The sequence below is a fragment of the Oncorhynchus kisutch genome, linkage group LG26, assembly GCF_002021735.2.
Source record: "Oncorhynchus kisutch isolate 150728-3 linkage group LG26, Okis_V2, whole genome shotgun sequence".
Taxonomy (NCBI): domain Eukaryota; kingdom Metazoa; phylum Chordata; class Actinopteri; order Salmoniformes; family Salmonidae; genus Oncorhynchus; species Oncorhynchus kisutch.
In genome coordinates, this window is record NC_034199.2 from 27,313,186 (window position 1) to 27,327,985 (window position 14,800).

Consider the following 14,800-nt stretch of genomic DNA (forward strand, 5'->3'; position numbering starts at 1 on the left):
AGAGAGGAACCAGGCCTTGAGGGGTGGCCAGTCCTCTTCTGGCTGTGCCGGGTGGAGATTATAACAGAACATGGCCAAGATGTTAAAATGTTCATAAATGACCAGCATGGTCAAATAATAATAATCACAGTAGTTGTCGAGGGTGCAACAAGTCAGCACCTCAGGAGTAAATGTCAGTTGGCTTTTCATAGCCAATCATTGAGAGTATCTCTACAGCTCCTGCTGTCTCTAGAGAGTTGAAAACAGCAGGTGTGGGACAGGTAGTACGTCCGGTGAACAGGTCAGGGTTCCATAGCCGCAGGCAGAACAGTTGAAACTGGAGCAGCAGCACAGCCAGCTGGACTGGGGACAGCAAGGAGTCATCATGCCAGGTAGTCCTGAGGCATGGTCCGAGGGCTCAGGTCCTCCGAGAGAGAGAAAGAAAGAGAGAAATAGATAATTAGAGGGAGCATATTTATAATCATACAGGACACCGGATTTAACATACTGACACTAGCCCCCGACACATAAACTACTGCAGCATAAATACTGGAGGCTGAGACAGGAGGGGTCAGGAGACACTGTGGCCCCATCCGATGATATCCCCGGACAGGGCCAAACAGGCAGGATATAACCCCACCCACTTTGCCAAAGCACAGTGCCCACACCACTAGAGGGATATCTTCAACCACCAACTTACCATCCTGAGACAAGGCCGAGTATAGCCCACAAAGATCTCCACCACGGCACAACCCAAGGGGGGGCGCCTACCCAGACAGGAAGATCACGTCAGTGACTCAACCCACTCAAGTGACGCACCCCTCCTAGGGACGGCATGGAAGAGCACCAGTAAGCCAGTGACTCAGCCCCTGTAATAGGGTTAGAGGCAGAGAATCCCAGTGGAGAGAGGGGAACCGGCCACGCAGAGACAGCAAGGGTGTTTCGTTGCTCCAGAGCCATTCCGTTCACCTTCACATTCCTGGGCCAGACTACACTCAATCATATGGCCTATTGAAGAGATGAGTCTTCAGTAAAGACTCAAAGGTTGAGACCGAGTCTGCGTCTCTCACATGGGTAGACAGACCATTCCATAAAAATGGAGCTCTATAGGAGAAAGCCCTGCCTCCAGCTGTTTGCTTAGAAATTCTAGGGACAATTAGGCCTGTGTCTTGTGACCGTAGCGTACGTGTAGGCATGTACGGCAGGACCAAATCGGAAAGATAGGTAGGAGCAAGTCCATGTAATGCTTTGTAGGTTAGCAGTAAAACCTTGAAATCAGCCCTTGCCTTAACAGGAAGCCAGTATAGGGAGGCTAGCAGTGGAGTAATATGATCAATTCTTTTGGTTCTAGTCAGGATTCTAGCAGCCGTAATTTAGCACTAACTGAAGTTTATTTAGTGATTTATCCAGGTAGCCGGAAAGTAGAGCATTGCAGTTGTCTAACCTAGAAGTAACAAAAGCATGGATGAATTTTTCTGCATCATTTTTGGACAGAAAGTTTCAGATTTTTGCAATGTTACGTAGATGGAAAAAAGCTGTCCTTGAAACAGTCTTGATATGTTCGTCAAAAGAGAGATCAGGGTCCAGAGTAACGCCAAGGTCATTCACAGTTTTATTTGAGACGTCTGTACAACCATTAAGATTAATTGTCAGATTCAACAGAAGATCTCTTTGTTTCTTGGGACCTAGAACAAGCATCACTGTTTTGTCCGAGTTTAAAAGTTAAAAGTTTGCAGCCATCCACTTCCTTATGTCTGAAACATAGGCTTCTAGTGAGGGCAATTTTGGGGCTTCACCATGTTTCATTGAAATGTACAGCTGTGTGTCATCCGCATAGCAGTGAAAGTTAACATTATGTTTTCAAATGACATCCCCAAGAGGTCAAATATACAGTGAAAACAACAGTGGTCCTAAAACGGAACCTTGAGGAACACCGGAATTTACAGTTGATTTGTCACAGGACAAACCATTCACAGAGACAAACTCATATCTTTCCGACAGATAAGATCTTAACCAGGCCAGAACTTGTCCATGTAGACCAATTTGCGTTTCCAATCTCTCCAAAAGAATGTGGTGATCGATGGTATCAAAAGCAGCACTAAGGTCTAGGAGCACAAGGACAGATGCAGAGCCTCGGTCTGACGCCATTAAAAGGTCATTTACCACCTTCACAAGTGCAGTCTCAGTGCTATGATGAGGTCTAAAACTAGATTGAAGCATTTCGTATACATTGTTTGTCTTCAGGGAGGCAGTGAGTTGCTGCGCAACAGCTTTTTCTAAATTTTTTGAGAGGAATGGAAGATTCGATATAGGCCGATAGTTTTTTATATTTTCTGGGTCAACGTTTGGCTTTTTTTGAGTTTGGTACACATCCGGTGAATAGAGAGCCGTTTATTATGTTCAACATAGGAGAGCCAAGCACAGGAAGCAGCTCTTTCAGTAGTTTAGTTGGCATAGGGTCCAGTATGCAGCTTGAAGGTTTAGAGGCCATGATTATTTCCATTATTGTGTCAAGAGATTTCGTACTAAAACACTTGAGTGTCTCCCTTGATCCTAGGTCCTGGCAGAGTTGTGCAGACTCAGGACAACTGAGCTTTGGAGGAATACGCAGATTTAAAGAGGAGTCTGTAATTTGCTTTCTAATGATCATGACCTTTTCCTCAAATAAGTTCATGAATTTATTACGGCTGAAGTGAAAGCCATCCTCTCTTGGGGAATGCTGCTTTTTAGTTAGCTTTGCGACAGTATCAAAAATACATTTCTTTCCATCGCTGGTCCATGGAGGAATGCAGCCCTGCTGCACAGCCTGCACGCTCTCTCTCTCTCCCTGGATTTGTTTCAAATAACAGCTGCCCGCCAAAACCGGTCTGTGTAATATGTCAGACTTGCCTCAGCAATGATGCTATGAATCAATCGAAAATGCGCAAAGCAGTGGATGCTTAATTAGTTCACCAGCACTGAGGAGACTCATAGTTTGTCACCGGTTCTTGATAATAAACTATTGCTACTTTTGTTTATTACATTTTTTATTTAACCATTATTTAACTAGTCAAGTCAGTTAAGAACAAATTCTTATTTCCAATGACGCCCCCCCCCCCCCGGCCAAACGATGCTGGGCCAATTGTGCACCCCCCTATGGGACTCCCAATCACGGCCAAATGTGATACAGCCTGTCCTGTGACCAAGGCCTGTGACCAAGGCCTGCGCACTCGTTTTAATTAGATGCGTCTGTCCACATTCTGGCTGTTCAGTAGTGGAGAATACCCCCAACTCTGCGAGATGGCAGTGAGACCAGATTCTCCTCTTTTGGTGCAACAAAATCTAAATATTGCTGTTGAAAACACCTCTGGCGTGTCCCTGGCAGAAAACGTTTTAGAAAGGCTGGCCTATACTATTGGGAATGGGACACAAGCGTAGGATTGATCACCCTGTCGCTGGCCGCCTTTGGGGAGGGTGTATAGTGTGAAAGGCCGAAACACCCTAGGAACCAAACGTACACTACTGATGAATCTCTCCCCAAATTTCACCAGGCTCACTGTTCATGAACTCTTGGAAATGCTTGCACAAAGGATAGTAACATCTCATCCTGTTTTCTTGGAATCTTAGGTTATAGGCCTAGGCTATATGAAGAGCACGCTCGCAGAAGCACAGGGCAAAGTTATATTTCTAAGAAAATGTACTTCCTTCCCGAGATTGTGCGCTGCTGAGATGGTGCATTTAAGAGATAATGCCAGAGAAGGATAAAGTGCTTGGAGGATAAAGTGCATTCGGAAAGAATTCAGACCCCTTGGCATTTTCCACATTTTGTGACTTTTTCAGCCTTATACTAAAATATATTACATTATTTGTTTTCCTCATCAATTTATACACAGTACCCCATAATGACAAAGTGAAAACAGGTTCTTCGACATTTTTGTAAATGTATTAAAATAAAAAAAACAGAACTCACATATTTACATAAGTATTCAGACCCTTTGTTATGAGACTCGAAATTGAGCTCAGCTGCATCCTGTTTCCATTGATCATCCTTGATGTTTCTACAACTTGATTGGAATCAACCTGTGGTCAATTCAATTGATTGGATATGATTTGGAAGGCACACATCTGTCTATATAAGGTCCCACAGTTGACAGTGGATGTCAGAGCAAAAAACAAGCCATGAGGTCGAAAGAATTGTCGGTAGAGCGCAGAGACAGGATTGTGTCGAGGCACAGATCTGGGAAAGGGTACCAAAACATTTCTGCAGCATTGAACACAGTGGCCTCCATCATTCTTAAATTGAAGATGTTTGGACCCACCACGACTATACCTAGAGCTGGGCGCCCAGCCAAACTAAGCAATCGGGGGAGAAGGGCCTTGGTCAGGGAGGTGACCAAGAACCCAATAGCCATTCTGACAGAGCTCCAGAGTTCCGCTATGGAGATGGGAGAACCTTGGTTGTCCCAGAAGGACAACCATCTCTGCAGCACTCCACCAATCAGGCTTTATGGTAAAGTGTCCAGACGGAAACCATTCCTCAGTAAAAGGCACATGACAGCCTGCTTGGAGTTTCCCAAAGGGCACCTAAAGACTCTCAGACCATGAGAAACAAGATTCTCTGTTCTGATGAAACCAAGATTGAACTCTTTGGCCTGATGCCAAACGTCACATCTGGAGGAAACCTGGCACCATCTCTACGGTGAAGCATGGTGGTGGCAGAATCATACTGTGGGGATGTTTTTCAGTGGCAGGGACTGGAAGACTAGTCAGGATCAAGGGAAAGATGAACAGAACAAAGCACAGAGAAATCCGTGATGAAAACCTACTCCAGAGCTCTCAGGACCTCAGACTGGGACGAAGGTTCACCTTCCAACAGGACAACGACTCTAAGCACATAGCCAAGACAACGCAGGAGTGGCTTCGGGACAAGTCTCTGAATGTCCATGAGTGACCCAGCCAAAGCCCGGACTTGAACTCGATCGAACATTTCTGGAGAGACCTGAAAATAAAATAAAATCAAATCAAATCAAATCAAATTTTATTTGTCACATACACATGGTTAGCAGATGTTAATGCGAGTGTAGCGAAATGCTTGTGCTTCTAGTTCCGACAATGCAGTAATAACGAACAAGTAATCTAACTAACAATTCCAAAAAACTACTGTCTTATACACAGTGTAAGGGGATAAAGAATATGTACATAAGGATATATGAATGAGTGATGGTACAGAGCAGCATAGGCAAGATACAGTAGGTGATATCGAGTACAGTATATACATATGAGATGAGTATGTAAACCAAGTGGTATAGTTAAAGTGGCTAGTGATACATGTATTACATAAGGATGCAGTCGATGATATAGAGTACAGTATCTACGTATGCATATGAGATGAATAATGTAGAGTAAGTAACATTATATAAGGTAGCATTGTTTAAAGTGGCTAGTGATATATTTACATCATTTCCCATCAATTCCCATTATTAAAGTGGCTGGAGTAGAGTCAGTGTCATTGACAGTGTGTTGGCAGTAGCCACTCAATGTTAGTGGTGGCTGTTTAACAGTCTGATGGCCTTGAGATAGAAGCTGTTTTTCAGTCTCTCGGTCCCAGCTTTGATGCACCTGTACTGACCTCGCCTTCTGGATGGCAGCGGGGTGAACAGGCAGTGGCTCGGGTGGTTGATGTCCTTGATGATCTTTATGGCCTTCCTGTAGCATCGGGTGGTGTAGGTGTCCTGGAGGGCAGGTAGTTTGCCCCCGGTGATGCGTTGTGCAGACCTCACTACCCTCTGGAGAGCCTTACGGTTGAGGGCGGTGCAGTTGCCATACCAGGCGGTGATACAGCCCGCCAGGATGCTCACGATTGTGCATCTGTAGAAGTTTGTGAGTGCTTTTGGTGACAAGCCGAATTTCTTCAGCCTCCTGAGGTTGAAGAGGCGCTGCTGCGCCTTCCTCACGATGCTGTCTGTGTGAGTGGACCAATTCAGTTTGTCTGTGATGTGTATGCCGAGGAACTTAAAACTTGCTACCCTCTCCACTACTGTTCCATCGATGTGGATGGGGGGGTGTTAGCTGTGCAAGTGACGCTCCCCAACCTGACAGAGCTTGAGAGGATCTGTAGAGAAGAATGGGAGAAACTCCCCAAATACAGGTGTGCCAAGCTTGTAGCATCATACCCAAGAAGACTCATGGCTGAAATCACTGCCAAAGGTGCTTCAACAAAGTACTGAGTAAGTACTGACGTAAATGTGATTTTTCCATTTATTTATTTTTTATAAACGTGCAACTTTTCTACAAAACTGTTTTCATTTGTCATTATGGGGTATTGTGTGTAGATTGATGAGGAAAAAAACATTTAATTACATTTAGAATAAGGCTGTAACATAACAAAATGTGGAAAAAGTCCAGGGGTCTGAAAACTTTCCGAATGCACTGTATATTGGCACGGGTGTTAGTTCGTCTCAGGCTGGTTAAACCGTGTCAATATATCCTTCAAACACGGGCTTCAAGGGCATTATCACTTTTATACAACGGGTTACCAACATATTCAAATAATGATTGACATTTTGGGTATAGGGGAGGGTCACATTTTGTTTTCAAGCGTTCAGGGAGGGTTGGGTAAAAAATTATTTCACTAAAGGGAGGGCCATCCATTTTTATTTCAGAGAACATTGCTGCAGGGACATGCTTCCATTCAGCCACAAGAGCATTAGTGAGGTCGGCAACTGATGTTGGGCGATTAGGCCTGGCTCGCAGTCAACGTTCCAATTCATCCCAAAGGTGCTTGATGGAGTTGAGGTCAGGGCTCTGTGCAGGCCAGTCAAGTTGTTCCATACCGATCTCGTGTAATGTTTATGTCCAATGGCCGATGAGCACCGATACGTTTTATCTATAATTTCTCTTCATTATTTCTCTTCATATGATAAGGATTAAAAAGGATTTGCCAGTAGATAGTTGACTTGATTCATGATGATGACTGCTAGCTAAGTTTTTCAAAGTATGATGTTGACATGATCAGTCCAATCAAAGCTACTGTAGATATGTGATTTGATGTCATTTTATCTGTGGCCAATAACATTGAGCCTTCTTTGATGGGCAGTTCTATTGTAACTACACTACCGGTCAAAAGTTTTAGAACACAAACTCATTCAAGTGTTTTTCTTTATTCTTACTATTTTCTACATTGTAGAATAATACTGAAGACATCAAAACTATGAAATAACGGATATGGAATCATGTAGTAATCAAAGTGTTAAACAAATCAAAATAAATTTGATATTTGAGATTCTTCAAATAGCCACCCTTTGCCTTGATGACAGCTTTGCACACTCTTGGCATTCTCTCAACCAGCTTCATGAGGTAGTCACCTGGAATGCATTTCAATTAACAGGTGTGCTTCTTAAAAGTTCATTTGTGGAATTTCTTTCCTTCTTAATGTATTTGATATACAGAAGATAGTCCATCTTTACTTTTAGACATGAAGGTCAGTCAATATTGAACATTTCAAAAACTTTCTAAGTTTCTTCAAGTGCAGTCGCAGAAACCATCAAGTACTATGATGAAACTGGCTCTCATGAAGACCGCCACAGGAATGGAAGACCCAGAGTTACCTCTGCTGCAGAGGATACGTTCATTAGAGTTACCAGCCACAGAAACGGCACCCCAAATAAATGCCTCACAGAGTTTAAGTAACAGGCACATCTCAACATCAACTGTTCAGAGGAGACTGTGTGAATCAGATCTTCATGGTCTAATTGCTGCAAAGAACCCACTACTAAAGAACACCAATAAGAAGAGACTTAAAAATGTCTGTCCTTTGGTCTGGAAATCTGTCCTTTGGTCTGGAGTCCAAATTGGAGATTTTTGGTTCCAACCGCCGCGTCTATGTGAGATGTGGTGTGGGTGAATGGATGATCTCTGCATGCCTATTTCCCACCATAAAGCATGAAGGAGCTGTTATGGTGTGGGGGTGCTTTGCTGGTGACATGGTCTGTGATTTATTTAGAATTCAAGGCACACTTAACCAGCATGGCATTCACAGCATTCTGTAGCGATACGCCATCTCATCTGGTTTGGACTTTGTGAGACTATCATTTGTTTTTCAACAGGACAACAACCCATTACACCTCCAGGCTGTGTAAGGGCTATTTTACCAAGAAGGAGAGTGATGAAGTTCTGCGTCAGGTGACCTGGCCTCCACAATCCCCCGACCTCAAACAAATTGAGATGGTTTGCGATGAGTTGGACTGCAGAGTGAAAAAAAAGCAGCCAACAAGTGCTCAGCATATGTGGGAACTCCTTCAAGACTGTTGGAAAAGCATTCCAGGTGAATCTGTAGAGTGTGCAAAGCTGTCATCACGGCAAAGGGTGGCTGTTTGAAGAATAAATATAAAATATATTTGGATATATATTTTTTTATATATTATTTTTATATATATTTTTTTATATATTTTTTTTATATATATATTTTTTTAACACTTTTTTGGTTACTACATGATTCCATATCTGTCATTTCATAGTTTGTCTTCATTATTCTACAATGTAGAATAGTAAAAATAAAAACCCTTGAATGTGTAGCTGTTCTAAAACCTTTGACCAGTAGTATATATGGCAGCACCCAAGGGGCTTGAATTTTCAAGCTTTTTTGTTAGACTTGACAGTGACGTAGTGTCCCCATGAGTGCCAGAACACTGAGCCAATCACGGAGCAACGCTCTGTATTTTCTGCTGGCTTGCCCCACCACCACAGAAAGCACTGAGCAAGGCTGAAACACCTTCATTTTGGAGCTGCTTTACTCAAAACAAAGCAAATATTTGTATGCGGCTTTAACTCTATATATTTGTTTACATTGTTTACAGATGTTGTGACATGTATTAATGCCAAAATAAAACACAAAACAGGCAAGCCACCAATTTTACATGGACATTTTATGTTATTTTTTTCTAAAAATGTGGAGCTCAAAACAGGTATGGACCTACCCCACCTGACCTGAATGACGGGTCGCCAATGACATGGCCATCCCTTCAAATTAGTGGAGTCGGCTAATTCAGCCACACCCGTTGCTGACAGGTGTATAACATCGAGCACACAGCCATGCAATCTATAACATTTCAGGCAAGACCCAAGTGCAGACTGTGTGAAGTAACAATGTTTATTGTAAGATGGGCAGGCAAATGACAGGTCAAGGCAGGCAAGGGTCAAAAACCAGTAGGATGAGAAAAAGAGAGGTTGGGAAAAGACAGGCACTGACAGAACAAACGCTGGTTGACATGTAAAACAAGACAAACTGGCAACAGACAAACAGAACACAGGTATAAATACACATGGAATAATGGGGAAGATGGGCGACACCTGGAGGGGGGTGGAGACAATCACAAAGACAGGTGAAACAGATCAGAGTGTGACACAATCTCTATAGACAAACATTGTCCGTAGAATGGCAATACTGAAGAGCTCAGTGACTTTCAATGTAGAACCATCATAGGATGTCATCTTTCTAACAAGCCAGTTTGTCAAATGTTTGCCCTGCTAGAGCTGCCCCGCTCAACTCTAAGGGCTGTTATTGTGAAGTGGAAACGTCTAGGAGCAACAAAAGCAGCAAAGGGGGGACCAACTCCATTTTAATGCCCATGATTTTGGAATGAGATATTCGACGACCAGGTCATATAGTGTACTTAACTACAAAATATTGATCATTTTGATAACATTTTTATGTGCAAGTGATAATACATTCAGTATAAACAGATTTTTATTTTTTTAAAGAAGTGGGTCTCCACCCCTAATCTCCCTTCCCCCAACCCCACCCAGCCAACATGCCCCCCCCCCCTTTATTAATTTGTATGTGTTGGGCTCAGTGGTGTAAAGTACTTAAGTAAAAATACAACAACAAAAATATTTTAGTCAATGCCACTCAGACATTGCTCATCCTAATATTTATATATTTCCTAATTCCATTAATTTACTTTTAGATGTGTGTATTGTTGTGAATTGTTAGATATTACTGTACGGTTGGAGCTAAGAACACAAGCTTTTCCATACACCCGCAATAACATTAGCTAAATATGTATAAAAGTAGTACTTTTAAATCAAATCCAATTTTAAGTCGTTTCTTGGGGTATCCGTCCTTTACTTTACTATTTATATTTTTGACAACTTTTACCTTTATTTCACTACATTCCTAATGAAAATGATGTACTTTTTACTCCATACATTTTCTCTGACACATTTTGAATGCTTAGCAGGATAGGAAAATGGTCTAATTCACATGCTTATTACAGTTTTTCTCAATTGCTAAAACACTAAAACCCATTGGCTGAACAAAGTTATCAGTTGCCTGGACTCATTTAGCTAATTATGCAGTCTGTTGTCAATACCTTAAACCATTTCACATGGTGAAACACAATTTGCAGATCTCACTTAGACTTTTCAGCAAAACTCTAAACACATTCTCATTCTCAAAACACATTCTGCACTCTAATGCACATGTCATCCATACTGGTAAACACAAGTGGCAACAATCAAATACAATTAGAGAACACATGTCATTGATTGAACACAACCACTCAAAATTGATTTAACCTGTTTCAAAAGATGCGACACAACCAGTTCAGAGAGCAAACAGGTTGTTGAAGGTGGGAAAGAGAAAGTCTGGGTAGAATGGGTAGAAGAAACGATGTGAGAGGACAAGGACGAGTGTGTCTGCGAGGTGGGTGACGAGGAGGAAGAGGAGGAGGAGTGCAAGAAAGAGGAAGAGGAGGACGAATAGGAAGAGGAAGACAAAGAGTGGAAATATCTGATGAAATTCAAGCAACAGTTAGACCATGTTCTTGTTCATGGACTGACAATGAGGGAAGCAGGACTTAGAGTGCAACCCAATTTGAGCCGATTTTCTGTGTCCACCATAGTAAGGACATTCAGAGAAGAGAACAGGTACAGTATACTACTGTATTTTTGTAATTGCAAATTTACTGTACTACACTATATGCAGCTGTTTCAATAGACATGTGTAAAGTTAATCACTGTATGTATTGTACTGCATGAATATGTTTTGTAACTGCACAACTACTTTTTGTAGAATTGCAAGGCTGCCACATGCAGGTGGAAGGACAGCTATATTCACTCAGGAGCAAGAGGCCGTTATAGTTGGCATGGTCCTTCAAGATAATGCAATACAACTCAGAGAAATCCAGAAACGAGTGATACAAGACAACACACACTTCCAGGGAATCGACAGTGTGAGCATTTCCACAATTGACCGTGTCCTCCATCGCAACAGGATGCGAATGAAACAAGTATACAGAGTACCTTTTGAGCGCAACTCACCAAGGGTGAAAGAACTGCGAGCTCAGTATGTGCAAGTAAGTGTACATTCAGAAACATTTACTGTAATCCAGATTGTCTACAGTACTATGTGAATGACATCACTCTTCAGGACATACAATGTATGTGAATCAGAAGCCTAATTGTACTCTACAGTATAGCACTGTCTCTGTACGACTTACAAAATCCTTTGACTTGGAATCCTTGGACAGACCCCATGAGTTCATCTTTGTCGATGAAGCAGGCTTCAATCTAACAAAGAGGAGAAGGAGAGGCCGAAACATGATTGGACAGCAGGCCATTGTTGAAGTCCCTGGTCAACGAGGTGGCAAAGTCACAATCTGTGCTGCTATCAGCAACCATGGTGCTCTACATCACCATGTTACACTCGGGCCATATACTGTAACACCCAGCACCTTCTAAGATTTATTGCCAATCTAAGAGATATTTTATTTGAGCAGCAGGGTCAGGAGCTAAATGAGAATCCCATACCCACCTATGTGATAGTGTGGGACAATGTCAGTTTCCACCGAGCTGCCCAGGTAAGGGAATGGTTTAACATCAATGGTCAGTTTATGAACTTGTACCTCCCTCCATACTCACCTTTCCTGAATCCGATTGAGGAGTTTTTCTCCTCTTGGAGATGGAAAGTGTATGATAGACAACCCTACACAGAGTAAATCTGATGCAAGCCATGGATTTAGCCTGTGGTGATATAGGTGAGGAATCATGTCAGGGCTGGATACGGCACACAAGAGGCTTCTTCCCCCGTTGCCTCAGGAGGGACAATATTGCTTGTGATGTCTACGAAGTGCTCTGGCCTGACCCAGCCCAAAGACAAGAAGAAGCACATTGATCACATGTTTACTCCTTTGATTTTTGTCCCTTTTAGTATTGTATACTGTAGTACAGTGCATTGTAGGCTGTATACTGTACAATGGACAAATTGTATGGCCCTGAACATTGTGCTTTCCATTTATTAACAGTACTGACTGCTCAATAGATTTTGACTGGTTGTGTAACGCTCCGGGTGTCGTGGGTGTGGAGTCAGACGCAGGAAACATGGAGTGCGATGCTGTGCTCTTTAATGCACAAAACGCAACACAGGGTGCTCACAACCAAAATGCACGACCAGGAACAAACACGTTCCTCTACTACAAAACAGAAGGCCACAATAATGAATCCCCGCACAAAGAACCAGGCGGGCCGGCTGACTAATAAAGCCTCACTATTTATTCCCAACTCAAAACAGGTGTACTCAATAAACACATAAGGAGGGGGAGGAAAGAATCAGTGGCAGCTAGTAGGCCGGCGACGACGACCGCCGAGCACCACCCGAACGAGAAGGGGAGCCTCGTCCCGTGTGGTATCATTGTGCGCTTGTGTTATTTTGGGAAATAAAAAACCCTATTACGCATTCCTGCGCCTGTCTCCCGACCATTTATACCAACGTGACAACATATGGTTAAAATATTTTGCTTCCTTTTTCAAAATATAATTTGTTGAATCATGGACAACTCCATCATTTGGTACAAGTTTCTGTAAATTCTTTTTGGTATAATTTCTGTACTGTAGTGTCTCTATAGTACCGTTTCCATTACCATCTGCCTGCGCGGTTACTTCCTCGATTTCCTTTATCAGTCTAATCTCTTTTGACCTAAACTGCTTATGTTTTAATGATGAGCATTATATTGAATGGCCTCTAAAAGTACATTTGAAAGTGTCCCATACAATAAGGGGATCTGCTGTACCTATGTTGTACAAAAAAAGTCAATTATTAATTATTTTGTCTTAGTTAAGAATAATTTGTCATCCAATAGGCTTTGATTCAATTTCCAATATCCCCGTCCACGTGGAAATTCTGTAAGAGTTTTATGGAGGCCAATTAGATGGTGGTACGATCGCATTCAGTCTCATATTAATACTTTTTAAACTTTTGATGCCAACAGGAATGAGTTTTTAAACCTCCATATATCCACTAGTTCTAATGTATCCATGAACTTTGTAAGCTCCTTAAGTGCTTGAGGGTGATATATTGTAGAATGATTTCCTTTACGATCCTTTGAGGTACTTAAAACCGTATTATAATCTTCCACAATAATAATAGATTATTTTGTTGCTTGTGAGCTCAATAGATTATTATATATATTTTCGAAAAAGTGTGGATCATCATCATTTGGCCCATATAGAGAGGCCTGTAATTTTCATCATAGGTACACTTCAACTATGACAGACAAAATGAGAAGAAAAAAAATCCAGAAAATCACATTGTAGGATTTTTAATGAATTTAATTAGCAAATAAATTCATTAAAAATCCTACAATGTCATTTTTTTGATTTTTTTTCTCATTTTGTCTGTCATAGTTGAAGTGTACCTATGATGAAAATGACAGGCCCCGCTCATCTTTTCAAGTGGGAGAACTTGCACAATTGGTGGCTGACTAAATACTTTTTTGCCCCACTGTAGATTAATTAGCCAGATCTGTTTTTGGTCCAATAGCATATTTAAAATAATCCATCTTCCTAGACTTGTACTTTTACTTTTGATACTAAAGTATATTTAAAACCAAATACTTTTAGACTTTTACTCAAGTAGGATTTTACTGGGTGACACTTTCTATTAAGGTATTTTTACTTTTACTCAAGTATAACAATTGGGTTCTTTTTCCACTACTTGTTGGGCTTTATCAGATATTATTCTCTCCGGAGTAGTACCTTGACTAGCAGGCTCCCTCTCCTCTCTAAATGTCACAGACTTCTTTAAAATACTTCTCAGGCAGCAGTCTCTTTCTTACATACAGCTGGTGTCTGTAGGACCCTGAGCGATGGGGCCATGAATGTCACAGCAGAATGTCCACAACTTGGTGTGTGTGTGTGTGTGTGTGTGTGTGTGTGTGTGTGTGTGTGTGTGTGTGTGTGATGAACATGAACTCTGCTGCTACCCGTAAAGGCAGTGCTGAGAGGGGAGATGTGCCAGGGTGGTGGACGATGATAGGGGGAGCACCTGTTGAGTGACATCTCTGTGAATGACACACCCAAGCCTGAACATATCGAAGATGTTGCCTCATAGTTCAATAGAAAGTTACATTTTCCAGTGGACCAACAGGAAACCATTCTTAGCGAAGCATAGTCAAAGAAAGTTTCAATAAAATAAAACAGAATAGAATGTACTTACTCAAGTGATGACCACACAGTTCAAGCCTACACTAACCTACATCTAAGGACTTGCTTTGAAACAAGTGTATTTTCTCTTTCTGTGTTTTACCCCTGTGACTGGGTCCTCATGACTTGGACTGGATATCTATTGTGAGACCTGAGCATGCAACATTATCCCACATGTCTCTGAGTCAGCCTCTGCATCTCATTCTAGCCACAACAGAGCCCAGGAACTGGGGCAGAATCACAATACAGGCTCCAAGGCCTACAATGGACCAAGCGATAATGTGACACACCTATAGTCAGAGTCATACACACTCTGTGGGTCAAACTGGACAAAACAACAATCATACAACACTGACCGTCTTTA